This window comes from Balearica regulorum, chromosome 14, assembly GCF_011004875.1.
Source record: "Balearica regulorum gibbericeps isolate bBalReg1 chromosome 14, bBalReg1.pri, whole genome shotgun sequence".
Taxonomy (NCBI): domain Eukaryota; kingdom Metazoa; phylum Chordata; class Aves; order Gruiformes; family Gruidae; genus Balearica; species Balearica regulorum.
The window spans coordinates 16,061,849-16,077,227 of record NC_046197.1 but is presented as its reverse complement, the minus strand read 5'-3'; the positions used below and the strand labels follow the sequence as shown (position 1 = coordinate 16,077,227).

The following is a 15,379-nucleotide window of genomic DNA, read 5'->3' as shown; positions in this document are numbered from 1 at the left end:
TGGTAGAGTGGGGCCTGTTAAAATTTGTCAGTGATATTTTCAGTAACTGACATTAGGGATTTTTGAAACTTGCTGTATTTGTGAATGGGAAATACATAACCCACACCATGCAAATTGCCATCACCTTTCAGTGTTACAAGGCAAGACGGGCCATTTTCAATTCTGATGTTTGCCCACACTTGTATATTGCTCAAGTACAGTAAAATTAAAACAAAAAAATGGATGAATTCTTTGAGGGATCCAAGCTATGCACTGCCGGGTACCCAGATCCAGCCGGCTGCCCTTGGCAGCAGGGGTTCGTGGTAGATGTGGGTATTGTGGAAGGAGCAATTCTGTAGACGCAGCAGAAGAGAGGATCCTGCAGCAAATGCTGGAAGTTTCTTGCCAACCCTTAGCCTGGAGAGGCTGGCTGAGCACTTGGAGATTTGGCCAGTTCTTGTTCCTGTTAAAGTTAATAGATTTTGGCATCATTCTCGATTGGCAGCGTAATCAATCTTCCAGGGGGTTTTCTCCCACATGTGTGATTAAGTCTGTGTACAAGCTCCTGACTCAGTATTTCATCGGTCATTCCTTTAATTGAGTTTGTACTTTTCAGACATACAAAATAAACATTGATTTCCTTTGTTAAATGGAGAGCATTAAACTGGGGTTGCATACTTTTATTATCAGGAAATAGTATAATTCTCAAAAGTCAAAAGCATGCAGTTTAGTATGCTGTACATCTAACCCTGGGATGAAAACATCCCATTATTGATATCAGAAAAAGACTTTGCACAATAGTATTCATTTACATATGTATTTACATTCATACATGAAGCAAGATGTGGCTAGCCCATAAAAATGCAGAGAATGATAGAGCAAGAGAAACAATATATAAAATGATAATCTTCTCCATCTACAATGTTCAGCTACATCTGTGTTGGATCAGAGTTTGGCTGCTGAGAATGAACTTTCAGAATATGTTGTTCCCATTTTTGGTTCTTTGGGGAATTGTGGAGCTTTTCCTCTGCATTTTCATGAGTTCTTCATTTTATATTACAGAGCTGAGCAATTACAGAGTTATAATGCGGTAGATATTTAGGCAGAAGAAAATGCTATATAGCATTTTCTTTTTCACATATTTGTAAACTTCATGTGCCCACAGAGACTTGGGCAGAAAGCTCCTCAGCACATAACCATTAGATGGCTGGGAGGCAGATTCCCTCCCATCTCTAAAGTGGAAGAAGTCAAGAGTTAGAGCCCGGTATGTCATTGCAGTGGCCAAAATCATCATTAATGAATAGTTCCAACCCTGAGACTCCAGTATCCAAACATAGACAGTCGGGAGACTTTACTGTCACGCCAGGAATGGAGCTGGGCAGTGCCTCTACTAGCTTTCAGCAGCAACGTCTATCAAGAGGCAAGGGTTGAAGTAATTATAGAAAATATAAAAAGCGAAGAGTACAAAGAGATGGCTACATTTTGAGATTTTAAGACCCAAGACTCAGAATACGTTGTTGTATAATGCTTCATAATGAATTTCTGTATAGTCCAGTTCTTACCCCGCTTCGAAGAGCAATCATTTACCAGGTACAGTGTCAAAGAGCTCATTCACTGGCATTTGTTTTCCATTGACACGACTTCATGGCCAAAAGCCGACCACGTCCACTCAAGCCTTTCAAAGAACGATCCTGTAATTGAGAGATGGCCAATTTCTGTGTGCTCGAGGGCCCGCTTCATTTCTAATCACATATTCACATGGCAGTTCGTGTAACCCAGTAACCCCTGCCCAAATCTGCAGCAGGCTATGTTCCCAGTGGCCAAAATAAAAGCCATGGGGTTTTTAATTCCAGATCTAGCTCCTTCTCCTAAACCATAACTATATGGTTGATTAGAAACATGGATTTTTGTAATTGAGGTGGTGCACTGCAGACCATATCTAGCAGACCTCACTTCGTATGGTGTAATCAGCCTGCAGCAAGCACAAGTTCACAGTAGAGATGCTGGAAGTATCTGCAGTGCCACTAGTGACGGTGTCAGAGTGGAAGTGTAATCAGTAAATGTTTTCATCGTAACTCCGTGGGATTCTAGATCTGCAGCCCAGGTAGTGCTGTCTGCCCTGTCCTTTCCTCCCCCTATGATTTTTAATTCTTTTGCTCCTGTGGGAGGTCTTGCTGCGAGGTTCCTGATTTGGAGATTGGTGCCGTGCATCATTTCCCTTCTACACCAGATTTGCTCTCTCTGTTGTGGTAAGCAGTGAGACATTTCAGTACTTCATATTTGTTTAGGTTTGTGGATTTTTTTTTTGATGGTAACTACTTACACATCCCCTTTTTGTAGCAGATGTTTTTCTGTAACTTGCATCTGTGGCATGTTTTTGAGGCCAGGAGATAACAGATTTGTTGCTGAATGTAGACATAATGTATGTTGTCAAGACTCATACGCAGTGAAAATCTGCACCCCTTCAGAATGCACCAGGGTTTATTTGTTTTCTCAGTTTAAACATCCCTCACTGATCACTTGCTGGCTGGAGTTTGGCCCAAGTTCTGTGGCAGGATCAAGGGAGCTGATAGCTCAGGAATATCTGAATCACTAAGTCGGTTTTGGGGTTCGGCAAGGGCATTTTACTCCTACAACTTGTGCTTTTTTAAGGCAGTAAAGTAAAAAATTGTAATGGGCTGCTATTCAGTTTCTTATGGCACTTAAATCTATCCTGGTAAACTGCAGCACAGTTCTACCCATGAACCAGGGGTCAGGATATACTCATACGGCAAAGCCAGAGGACAAGCAGCCAGATTCAGACCTCACTTCAGAACTGCCTTCCCTGCATCTCTGAAAGAGTGACATTCAGCCCTGCCACCCTGTCCCTGCTCTTCATTAGTCACAGGAGGAGAGCAGTATGCAAGGGGACGCGCGAGCTGAGCAGACCTTGGTTTGTATCTACAGAGAAAGCTGTTTGGGTTTCCTGTGCCAGTCACCTTCCGTGGGGCCGGCACACTGTGCTCCAGGTTGCTTGCTTTAGAGATGTCCAAAGTGGCGGGCACAGAAAGCAGCATGCAAGAGAAAGAGAATTTATAATATTTGACCTACTATGAGCTTAGACATCCACATTGGCAAAACTGTGCTGAGCTCTTGAAGTCCCACATCGAACCCAACGTGGTTCCTGGAGGCTTGGATCTGAATCTCTCCCGTCTCTTTGGCACAAGGTGGCTCCGATCAGGGATGGGCAGATCAAGTCCCTTGCACCCCCAAAAGGCTCATCATACATGAGCAGAGCCTCCTGCTGCTTATTTTAGTGTTTTGAAATAAGAGCATTCATGTTTTTCATTGCAGAAGTCTTCCTTGCTATCCACCAGCTGCCAAACCCTCCAGCTTGGCAGCTTACAAGAGAGGGGGAGGAGAGTTGACCAGAAAGTATGAGATAATGAAATAATGTATTTTAGGGGAGGGTCTCCTTCACTAGATCTACAGTTTCATCTATCCTGTCAAGACCCAGAGTCTTCCAAGTGTCATGCATCAAAAGGAAACCTACAAGGAGAAACACTGATTTTTTTTTTTTTTGTTTGGGATGGAGGATTTTCTTAAATTTAACAACGTGCAGCATTTTGATTTTGCTTCAAACCTAATTTCCTGATGTTTTATCTCTCTTCTGGAAGGTGATCGTATCTGTTTCCTTCAAATCTCTCCTTTAACTTTAATCACTGCATTTCATACATGAAATAACCATTATGCCACCTGAAGTCTCATTCCATATTCAGATGTAGAAAAACAGGATAAACCCATATTGCAAGTTATCAAAGGTAACACTGGTTACACAAAAAGAATCTTTCATTGATATGTGATGTTCTAAACAACAGGAATGTGATAGATCTCAGCCACCAGGACTTCAGTAAAGCCTTTGGTTAGGTATCACCAGGAAAATCAAATAAATTGGAGGAAATGGGTATTAATAAGTAACTGTTGATTAAGTAATTTCCCCAGCTAAAGAGAAAACACTGATTTTGCATTGAAAAGGGAAATACCAAACCAGCAGCAGCAAAAGGAACTACTGACTGCCCACGTCACATGGGGAGTTCCTCAAAGACAGATTTTGAGAAATTACATCTTCAGTCTACACGAGTGAGAATGGACACTGATTGCTTTCTATAAATACTTGGAAAGATAATGCCTGTGAGAGGGAAGAGCTATTTAAGAGCAATTTTGGCAGGGGAACAGATGAGGTTAACTGACCACAGACCAGTTCAGGCCAGGAATCAGGGGCTTTCTCACCATCTGAGCAGTGCAGTTCTGGAATAGCCTCTAACAGGCGAAAACCCCAACTAACCGCACCACATATTGTGGCATTACCCAGGAGAGGGCTGGCCATAGGGTGAATTATTTATTTCCAGATTTGTGCCACTGTAAATGCTTGCAGCATACGCCGCAAAGGTGGCAGCTGTTCTTTAGCCCTACAAGTATCACAGACTGAGCCATAGCAGGGTGATGCTCCAGCTCCTCTCCCAGTGCCCCGTTGTGTGCACCATCCTCCAGGCACAGCCGCTAAATCCACCCTCTGGCTCCTTCCTCCTGCAGCACAGACACATCATGTTGCAGCCTCTAAAAACCTCAGAGAGAAACTTCTCTCTAAAATAGAGCAAAACTGAGCTCAGCAATGCTAAAGGGCTAAAAATCCTTGTGTGCTGCTGGCATTCTGGAGGCAGCCGAGGGTTTGCATGGTCCCCAGTGTAACCAAGAGCAGTCCCACGCCTGCTTCCTGAGGATCTGCATGACAGCAGCCCACCATCCACCCTTTCTACCTTCTTCCTCCCTCTGCTCTCCATCATTCTTCCCGGTGGGTATTCACCCAAGGGGACAAGGAGACAGACAGCACAAGGGTGATGCCTGTCATGGAGACAGATGTGGGATTCTGGAGGGGCTGTTTTCAGCCTCCTTTGTGGTCTTTTCACCGCTATGTGAGTGGTGCAAAGAGGTGAAATGCAGCTCCACATCCTTCCCTGACAGCGTGGAGGTAGGGCCAGCATCTCCCAGGCCGGCTTTTTGTGGGTACTCTGTGCCTGGGAATGGCGGGTGCTTTTTGAAAGGGCAGGAGGAGGGAGCTTTCCCCGGCTCCTGTGCAAGGGTCACAATTTGACCCTTAAAACCGAAGAATGTATAGTCAACTTGTGAGGATTAGAGATGTTGGGAGTTGGATTTTTTTGAGTTTGCTTTGCGCTTTAAAAATCCCGCAAGCATGGAGGAAAAAAAAAATGCATCCATGCAGTGTGAAGCTCTTTTGGCTTCCAGCTCAGCTCAGGACGACTGTGGCACAATCGATTCCAGATGCTGAATTTCCGGCAGTGGCTGACGCACACATGCACACACACACACACATACACACAATTCCTCAGCTCCGCAGGCTCAGACATAATCCCAGACAACTACAGACGGCAGAGACTGGCAGGGTGAGAGAGACATTACCAACTCCCAAACTCATTCCCCCTGGACCTGACTAGCTCACAGACGAGTGAATATTTTGGGTATTTTTATGAGCACATTAGAGGGATGATGTCCCCTGCCTGTGGTAGCCGTGAAGGAGCCCAGCACATTGCGCCAGGAGCACCAGTTCACAGAGTTTGGAGCAATGTCATTTCTAGCCCCATGGGATTGCAAACAGGATCAGGATCAGGCCCCCAGAGGTGTAGTTCAGTGATAAAAGTGGCTGGTTAACCTGTTGCTGGTTGGAGGCAGATAATTAATGATCTGATTCCGATTCTAAATATTCCAGAGAGGGCTAATGATGATTAATCCGTTGTTACAGAGTTGGTTTTTTATGACTTGTTATTTATTGCTCATATGACTGTCCTCACTCGTGACACCTGTTCCTGATGGAAACATCTATCACCTATTAAATCTTTATAAGTAATTTAGTAGGCTAACCATCATGTATAAATAATACTTATGTCACTTTTTAATATGATGAATGACACTAAAGATCAATTGACAATGCATAACCAGAATTTACTGGATCAAAAACCCCAGATACATTTTACATGTTGCATTTTGTAAGGCTGCTGCCCAGTATCAGTAACAAGAAGCAAGTAAACCATAGCGTGTCTCTGGCATGTTGAGGGAGACCGTCTCCACTCCTCCCGTGCCACACAAATCAGAGCCTCTGCTGCAGACAATAGACTCCAGGAATACCCACAGGCAAGGGCTCGAGCTGGGACTCAGCACAAGGTCAGACGAAAGCTAATTTTATGAAGAATTTTTACTATGAAGATATAAACATGCAATAAAATGTTGGCAACTGCTTTAGGCTAGGATTTTTCAGAAACCGAAGGGGCAATAGGTCCCCAAATCCCACCAACCTGGTACCCAGTTCTTACAAGCTTCTCTGAACAGTGCAACCTTCACTCTGACTCATTACCCATTCCACTGCCATTATGTCTTCATAAGCTTTTGTTTAAGTTATTGTGCTCTTAATTTCCTGTTTCACAATCCTTTAGTGATGCCAGCAAAATATATTAATTCAGATTTCTGGATTTGCATTTGAACATTTAAAGGATTAAAATTAATCACAGCTTCTCATTGGCTCAAGGCGATCAAAGGTTTAGTATACGCATTTCAGATTAATATTTCTCCTGACTGTCATTTGCCAAACCCCAAGTGAAAAAAAAAAAAAAAAGCAACTGGATCTTTACCAGGCACGTAAATACTGGGGCAAATCCAAGTCTAGCGCAAACAGGTGAACCTCCATTAACTGCAGTGAAGATACGCCAGTTGCATGGTTGTTCAGCTTGATCCTAAGCAAGGAAGTGTACCAACAAAAGTGAGGCTGAACTCATCATGAGTAATGAGCTCCCGCAGCTCAGGTTTCTGACTAAGGGCTGCTTCACCGGCACTGTCATTATTTCATCATCTATGAACTCTTTTTTTCAGCAAGAAACCATTTCTCCCAATAGATGTATAAAAGCAGTTTAAGTGGGCGTAAAACTGGGCACAAGTGAAAGATCTATCAGCAGAAGTATCAGGTTTGTGGGAAAGGCTTGGAGACACTCTGACATCAGGATTTACTTCTGACTTGACTGTGCCTCCAGAGTCTCTGTTATCCAAGATTTCTCTATGGAGTGCCCAGGAGTGTGAAGGGAAAAAACCAAACCCAATAGCTGTGAAGCATCTGGACTGCCAGGAACATCTAATTGCACTAATTCAGGTGCCTCCGATGAGCCACACAGAACAAAGGTGACTTGCCCAGATCACCCAGTGGGCCCATGGCCAAACTAGAGCGAGGATCGAGCCTCCTGAGCCCCAGCCAGCTGAGTGTATCTCCAGCTGAAAGATTGCTGTGGCAAGATGGATTTACCTAGAGCTCTTCAAACAGATTTTTGCCCCTGATTTATGCACAGCCCGCCCTCACCAGTTTAGCAAAGGATTCTGGCCCTTTCAGTCTCATTTCCATTGCAGATTAGCAAACATCTTAGAAAAGAGTCTGGTGTCAAGATGTTTGTTGGGGTTGGTGGTTTGGTCAGATGGGAATAAGGGAAGTTAATTCTCACGAGGGGGATGTGTGTAGTCCTAATTCTTTCTTCTAACCATGTGTCCGGCCAGACAAATCCACAAATATGCAAGATGGTAACAACTGCAGCCAAAAGAATTTTTCTAATTATTTTTCTGTGCACAAGATCTAGTGGTTTTGTACCCCAGATTCCATCCCAAGTGTGTTTAAGTTGATTCAAAGACTCCCGTTGGCTGCAGCAGGGTCTGGGTCAGGGCCCTGGGGCAAGAGGCAGAGCAGTGGCTCCATTTACTTCAGAAATTCCACCCTGAGTGCAATGCTTGTTGGAGGAGTCCCGTTCCCGCAACGTGAAACAGCTCTCAGTGCTCTGTTCTGTTGTTCCAGTCAGTGCTCCAGCCAGTGACATTTTGGGTACATAAATAATCACCCTTTAGGCTTTGGAGGCATTGCTGTACCTGCCAGCCATCTCCTGCCCCCTTCCCTCGTGTCTAGCACCGGTCTCTAGACCTTGTGTGAGCCTCAGGTGTGAAAACAGGCCAGTTCCAAGGCCTGAAGTGGAAACTGGAAAACAAACCAAGCTAGATTAAACACCCAAGCCAGGCATTTTGTGTGTATGTAACAGCATATGCTGTTATCCAGAAAGTATGAAGTCTCTCCTAGACACTAGGCGATAAGCGTCTTTACTGATCATGGGAGTCACTCGAGTCGTTTTCTGTTGCTGTACCCAGCACTGAAGAACAGGGATCAAACGCAAAAGAACCACTTGTTTTCCAACCCTGACAATATTTATAACCTCTGTTTTCTTATTGATCGTGCATGTCTTTTTCTCCACTTTAGGTCATTCCCTGGAAGGTGGTGACTGTTGAGTTCCAGAAGAGGGGAAAGAGCTCTTTCTAACTACTGCAGTTTGATAAAACCGGCATCACTGGAAGCTATGAGTAAGTCCAAGATGGATAGTTAATATCTATCAAGCTTATACTGGGCAGCATCCACTATAGATAGTCCAGGCAGCTCGGGATGAGTCAGCTCTTGTACTGGAACCAGTCAGCTGTAGGGGAGAAGGATGGGATGGAGGAACCGAGGCAGGGAGAGGGGGAGGCCGTGCCACTGCCAAGGGATGGGGGAACACATCCTGCACCAGCTGATGCTGTAGTACAGCTTAAGTCCTCCTGCCCACCTCCATAAATTGGTGGGTGTGATACTGCCAAGCTGCAGGCAGCCTAATTTATATTGCTTAGACACTAAAATGGTGATGCTGATCTCTGCACGGTGCAGATGTAGCCTCAGACCCGAGACCTGCCTGCATTTAATCTGGCTGCAGCCCAGGCAGGTGGCCTGGAGACTGCTTTGGTTTGTGCTTGCCTTCCAGCAAAGCAACAGTGGGTGGTGTTGGTGCAGGTTTGGGGAGGCTGAAAAACCTGTGGATGGAAAGGAAGGGATGGCCTGGCCAGCCTGGTTTGGGTCCAGGTGGCAGCAGGGGACAGATATCATCCCCATGTCAGGGAAAGAAATGATAGCTGGAAGTATACAGAAGGGAAAAGCTGACTCCAGCAAAACTTCCAGAGACCGCACTGCATTTCATAAAAATTTCACTGCATTTCATAAAGATTTCTCTTCCTTGGCTTACATCCATGGTTATTAAAAGCCAGGTGTACTGCTCATTTTGAATAAAATGTGGTGGATATTTAAATTGATACAATTTGTTGCATTTATAGTATTAATAAAGCTAAAGCCTATAAAAAAGAGGCATTTTGGGGAAATAAAATCCTTCTGAAAATTTAGTTAACACAGGACAGATGTTTCTTCTCCTACTGACAGTCAGCAGTTCATAATAAAGGAATTTGCCCCTTTTTTAATTAGAAAGGCTAGTGTTCATTGAAAGGTGAGTAAGAATAGATGTTTGGCAAAGGACTTAAAGTATATTTTGAAAGAGGTCTGTTTCATTTCCACTCTCACAGCTGCTCATAAGTCTAAATCTCTGAACTGACTCAGCTGCTTTCGTAATTAAATACGATATATCCCCTTATCTTCTCACTCTGGAAATCGCTCGGTGTTGAACGCTCCATTATGCAACTTCATCTGCTCACGGATGGGTGAATATGGGTAACACGGGCTGGTTTGGGTCGGATTCATATCACTTGCTGGAAAGCAACTGGAAACAATTTTCTATTAGAGTGCTACGCTTTGTCATTTGACATCAGGCAGAACCATACGACTTTCTCTTCAAAACGTCATACAGCACATGAGACCGATGCTTTCTGGCTTCAGACTGAAAGAGTCTATTCAGTGCCTCCTTCCCTGGCAAATCTGCCTCCTCTGGAAGGAGTCAAGGCTGTTCCTCAATGTGTGGTCACCTTTCTCATGCGCTGGAGCAGAAGGAGCATCTCAGAAGTTTGGGGGGAAAAAAAAAAGGCATGGAGAGACTTGGCCATTAACTGCTCAGAAAACCAAGGAGGAACCAGTCGCTTGACATAGACCACAGGAGCTGAAGGGTTTGCTGAAGGGACAGGCACTTGGCCAGGGACTGAAAGTCTGAATTATTGGTTGGATAAAGGGAAGAGATCCAGGGCTGACAGGCCTCCCATCAAGTTTTCCTGGAGAGGAAAAAAATCCCTCCAGAAATCCTGCCCTAACCTTTCCCCATGCTGCTGCGCCTGCCTGGAGCACACTGGTCTCTTACCCAGGTCAGGAAGGATTTTCCTTGGCACCCAGGATTAAATCACATTAGGTTTTGGGTTTGGGGGGCTTTTTTAGATTTAGGGTTGGCTAGAAGAAAGCATTGTGTTTAATAAAAAATGGAGTTTTCAAATTTATTTTCTTTCAGCTTAGAAATGAAATTGAAACCATTCAAGAAAATTAGCTCCCCCCCAAATCACCCTGATAAATCTTCCAGCCAACTGGAGCCGAGGGGTTTTGTTTGCTTGCTTGCTTTTGGTTTTGTTTGGTTTTTTTAGCAAAAAGCATAATCACAAAAATCCCAATCTTCTTTCTTTTATGGGGGTAGAGGGGAAAAGAGACTGAATGGGTGTTTTCAAACTTTTTAAACCACCTCTAAAGAATTCAGAGGTCTGGAAGTTAACACATTTCCTTGGTGAGGGTCAGCTTTCACCCCAGCCGGAACCAGCTGTGACTGCAGTTAGAGGCAACAGATTGTGATAGAAATGCCCGTGACAGATGGCCCATATAAATATATATATATATATACACACACACATATGTATGTATGTATACATACCAACTCTTACATTCATCCACCTTTGCAAAATGTTTTGTGACCTTCAGATGACCGCTGATGTTTTAAGAGCAAAACATTATTATTGCTTCATTGTGGCAGGAAAACAGCTTTCCATCTTGAGAGCTTTATTAGCTAATGTGGAACAAAAATAATTTAACTGCTTGCTAGAAATACAGAAATTAATGACATTCGATTTCATCGAATTCCTAGGGAAAAAAATATTTCGGTATTTTAACAGCTTTTAAATAAATGGACTGCCAACTGCAAACAGCTGAGCTCTGGAACACAGGGCTTGGCTCGCAGTGGGAATCAGCCCAGGGCTAACTGCTAACGTGGCTTTTATTCACTGCTTTTTTCCAGGTATGGCTGTCATCCAGGAAGATGATAAACTCCAACACCTTATAATTATTTCAGCAAAAACAACTTGGAACAATGCATCTGAAATTAAAGGGTACCGAAAAAATGGAAAGTGTGGTGAATGCACTTTCAATACTTCTTTCTGTTGTTCTTTGAGGATAAAATTCTCTCTTCTCTACAGTTTATATGAAGAGAGAGCAAATCTGACAACTCTCACCACTACCGGATGCCCCATGTGTCAGCAGTCACTTTGGCTGGGATGTGCAGAACAGACTCTGAACCATTCCTCCCCCAGACTTATTGCTGGAGCAGGGCAAGCTCTCCAAAAAATATTCTATTTACACTTCAATCCTCAACTGCACATCAGAGAGCCTCTCACAAGGTCTGGGGTGTTCCAGCAACTGCGGTCCATCAAATGCATTTAAGAATGTAAAAAAAAGATAAGGAAAGCTGTGGATGAGATGCTGGGCTGGGAGTCGGGAGGCTTTGGTGCTGCTCCAGCGCAGGCAGAGACCTGCCAGGCGGGGTGGGGAAGCTCTCGTTCCCACTGCCCCACACTGCCCTTCCACTCTTTGCTTCATCTGTGTAAAAGCTTGAAACCTTTTGGGAAAGCTGTGTGTCTGCGAGGCGGTACGCAGTACGGAGCACTAAGCAGCTACACTCTCATACTGAGCTTTTAGGCACCACTGAAATATCAACAAGAATAAATTGGCTTAGACAGCAACCCTCCCTTCCTCTTCATCGCCGCTAGCCATGTAGCAAATGCAACCTAAAATCTCTGCAGCACCTTCCCAGACCCAAAAGTCCCCCTGAGCTGCCCTGAGCCCCACGGGAGCTGGCTGGGGCAGAAGGGCTCTGCAGCTGCGCTGGGAAGGTCAACAAATTCTGACAACAAATTTGTTCAAATAAAGGCTCAAATTAATTTGACTGCTGTTGTCTCTTATGGCTTCCTGAAATTGGGGTGGGGGGGGGGGGTGGGGGGTGTACGTCTATGTGCGCGCGTGTGTGTCCGTGAAAACACACCGGTAGAAGGCCATATAGCATGCTTGCGTTGGGCAGCAGGGGTATTTAGCATAAGTATTCTTCCTCGAGGGGCTGCAGCCTGCGGAGAGCAAGGGATTGAGACAGAGGAATTTAAGAGATACCTCTATTCATTTCTGAAAGAGGAAAGGAACTAGGATACAAAATGAAAGCTGAAGACAGGATTACAGCAGATGGAAATAAAGGGCAGGCATGTTGAGTCAAGTGCCTTATTCCTAAAATCTTCTCCAATATTTTTAAAACAAAGTTAATGAAAATTTTTGCAGCCATAATTCTCTTCAGATCCATATTTACTTCTCGCATGAGTTGTGGCGTGTCTCATGGCAGACCTTGTTATTTTTGAGAAATGTGAAGGCAAAGGGATATATGTGCATTAGGAGCACTAAACCTCAAACCTTTACAGGCCTTTTCTTGTAGAACCTCAGAACATCTGTTTATTTTATCACATGCAATTGCCATGGAGATGTGAACACCCTGTGTTATTCACAGGAAGATGACATAGCTATTCTTCTGCAAAACAGAAATTGCTTTTTAAGTATTTCCAATCATAAATCAGGAAAACACCCAAAAATCCACATTCCACCCATGGCCCAAAATACAACACCCTATTCTGTCAATTTAAAATAAATGCCTGTGATAAACTTAAGCTCGATTTGGACATGTCCTGCACTGAGAACATCGGCAGGGCAGCTTGCCCTCAGAGCTCCGTTGCTGCCACAACCTTTCTCTGATTAATGAAAGGATTTGCATGGGCAGCCGGGCTGCGGAGGCAACGCTCATCCTGGCAGGACGCATTTCTCCGCCTGAATTTCAGCTATCAACTGTTCGCAGTGAATACGCCAGAGTGGCCCACCAGACCGTGACTCTTCTTGGACAACCTGTCTGGGAGACAATTCATGGGTTTTAAGGAAGATGATGATTATGATTGCTCTCCAAGCAGAAAGCTGCTAATGGAACAAAATATATGCCTTTATATGAGCCACTCTCTAGGCTCTACCCTGCATTAAATCTTTCAAGTCTGTCACCGACTGATTATTTTAGCCATATGTCATGTTAAATACCAGATGCCCTGAGATTTTAGCCCTGCAGTGCAGTCAATGAGCAACCCCAGCGCAGACCTGCCCGTGTGCTGCCGTCCTGCGGTTTCCCTTTCCTTTTCCATCTACTTACCAGCAACCCTTCTCTGCATTTTCACTCCGCCTTGCTGGCAGGAATATGAGTTCCTCTGACACCTCTGTGTGTGCATCGAACACCAATAAGCCAGACAACCTGCTCACAGGTGTGCTCTGCCTTCTGCCCTGGACTGCTACTCACAGGAGCAAGAGAGGTGAAAGAAAGAAAACTGAAACACCATCAGCAAGTGACAGATAAACCCTCAGATCATCAACTATCATCTTCGTTCTTTTGGGAATGTGCGTCCTTCAAAATACACGGAAAATTGTCTAGAGATTTCAAGCTCCTCTGCGGAAACCTCTTTTTTTTGTCTCCTTTTGTAGCCCACTCTCCATTATCTCAGCATGAGTTATGTTTTCCTACTTGCATTATCAAATTAATGGATCTCCCATTTTTATTTAAAAGCAACAAAACCAAGGGGCACTTAGTATGCCATTGAGGTATGAGATTATGTCGACTGAGGTACCACCAGTGGTGGCTGCACACACAACGGCCTCTCCGGGAACGCCGAGGTACTGCTTTGAAGTGGCTGTGCGAGCTTTAGTGCGGGATGTGTCGCTGCTGGGTCCCCCGATCTATTTGGATAATTAGAACTCAGCTGTATTGGGAATTAATTCAACGCCTCTGGCTCTTGCAACATTACAAGGACAGTTGCCAGGCACAAGGTTTTCCTTTATAAAACATAGCTTTAGTGTCATAATCCCAGCCTGATATTTCACCCTCCAACTATTTCCCACATTTTATGATTAAAGTAGGCTTTCAATTAACTTGTTTTATGGATCAGATGCCACCTGCAGATACAAATACAAACATAAAAAATGAAAAGTTGCTCACAAGCTGGAGAAAAATCCTGCACTTTATCACTTGTTTAAATCCAGCCACCTTGATAGAGAATGGAGGCTGTCGCTGAAGGCTCTGGAGGTGATGTGTAGTTCTCTGTGCATCCACCATTTAGCACATCTTCCATAAGCACCGGCACTGCTGAGTTCTATAGCACTATGGGACACAAAACGGGTCATCCTATAGACAAGTGACTTGTTTAATGGAAGAAGACTATGAGGATGTATGATTATTCCTTCTAAAAGTATTTTAATAAATAACTTCAAATCTCTTTCGGGTTACTCTTCTGCAGGATCTTTGCAAGCATGGACCTTCTTGTGCTGTGCTCCCTTCTCGTACACGTTGATGAGTGAGAGGGAACTCCACTCTCCTGCACCTTCACACCATTGGGAAAGCAACCGTGAAAATCTAAAATCAAACCACGCGTTGCAGGAATTCCAGCTGATATGAAATGAAGCTGATTTATCTCACTGCAATTTCCACTGGGGGAACCGCAGTGAGATGCAGTGGGGTTTGCACAGCATTAGCTCTTCCTCTGGCAGACTCGGCCGGGGGCATTGCCAGCTGAGCTCCTTGGGGTCCTTAGCGGCGATGCAGAAGAAGAATTGCATAAGTCTATGAGATAACTTGTCTGTTCTTCTGGGATGGAGAGCAGGAAGGTTTTAGAGGACTTCCAACATGTAATGTAATATTTTCTAGTGGAGTTCAATCAGTGGCTTACAAATAATGTTATATAGACTATTAAGTGGTCTAGAACACATAGTTTTAAATGTCTGTGTTCTCTTTTGCAATCTACGTATGCAAAATTTGTCTAATTTGTATTTCCACTAGAAAAATTTTAGGGACTCACTAAGTTAAAAAGGGTTGAAACCCATCCATCCGTGCCTTAACTGCAGGTTACCACCGCGATGTAAAGGAGCACAGGGATTTTAGCCCCTGTCTGCAGCTGTGCCGAGTAACCTGCCATGCAAAAACGACTTCAGTCAAATGAGGTACCTGCGCATGAGGGAGTGTTAAGGTGAATCCCAACAGGATTCTTAAAGTAGAGAAATACCCTAATTACCCCAGAACAACCTTCACACGCAAGGTTTAGAGGTATTTATAACAGAGTTGAGCCTTTTTTCCTGTAATGTTCTGGCAGAGGCTGCAGGAGAGCATCAAGTAATTTGCCTTTAAGACAAATGTGTGGACGATTTTCGTGCCTTTGCTTTGCTTGCCAAGACTCCCAAGAAGCAGCAAAAAGAGAAGACGGGTGATGT

General features: G+C 44.2%; 1 long non-coding RNA gene across 4 annotated transcripts in view; it reads left to right on the top strand.

The window, feature by feature from the left end:
- The window catches only part of LOC142603922 (uncharacterized), a 31,222-nt gene extending 19,234 nt beyond the window's left edge, over window positions 1–11,988 (top strand). For all 4 annotated transcript variants that reach the window (XR_012837806.1, XR_012837807.1, XR_012837804.1 and 1 more), the window contains 2 exons: window positions 8,312–8,412; window positions 11,070–11,988. This is a non-coding gene — a long non-coding RNA (uncharacterized LOC142603922). The remainder of the gene's footprint in view (window positions 1–8,311; window positions 8,413–11,069) is intronic.
- Window positions 11,989–15,379: the final 3,391 nt, after the last annotated feature.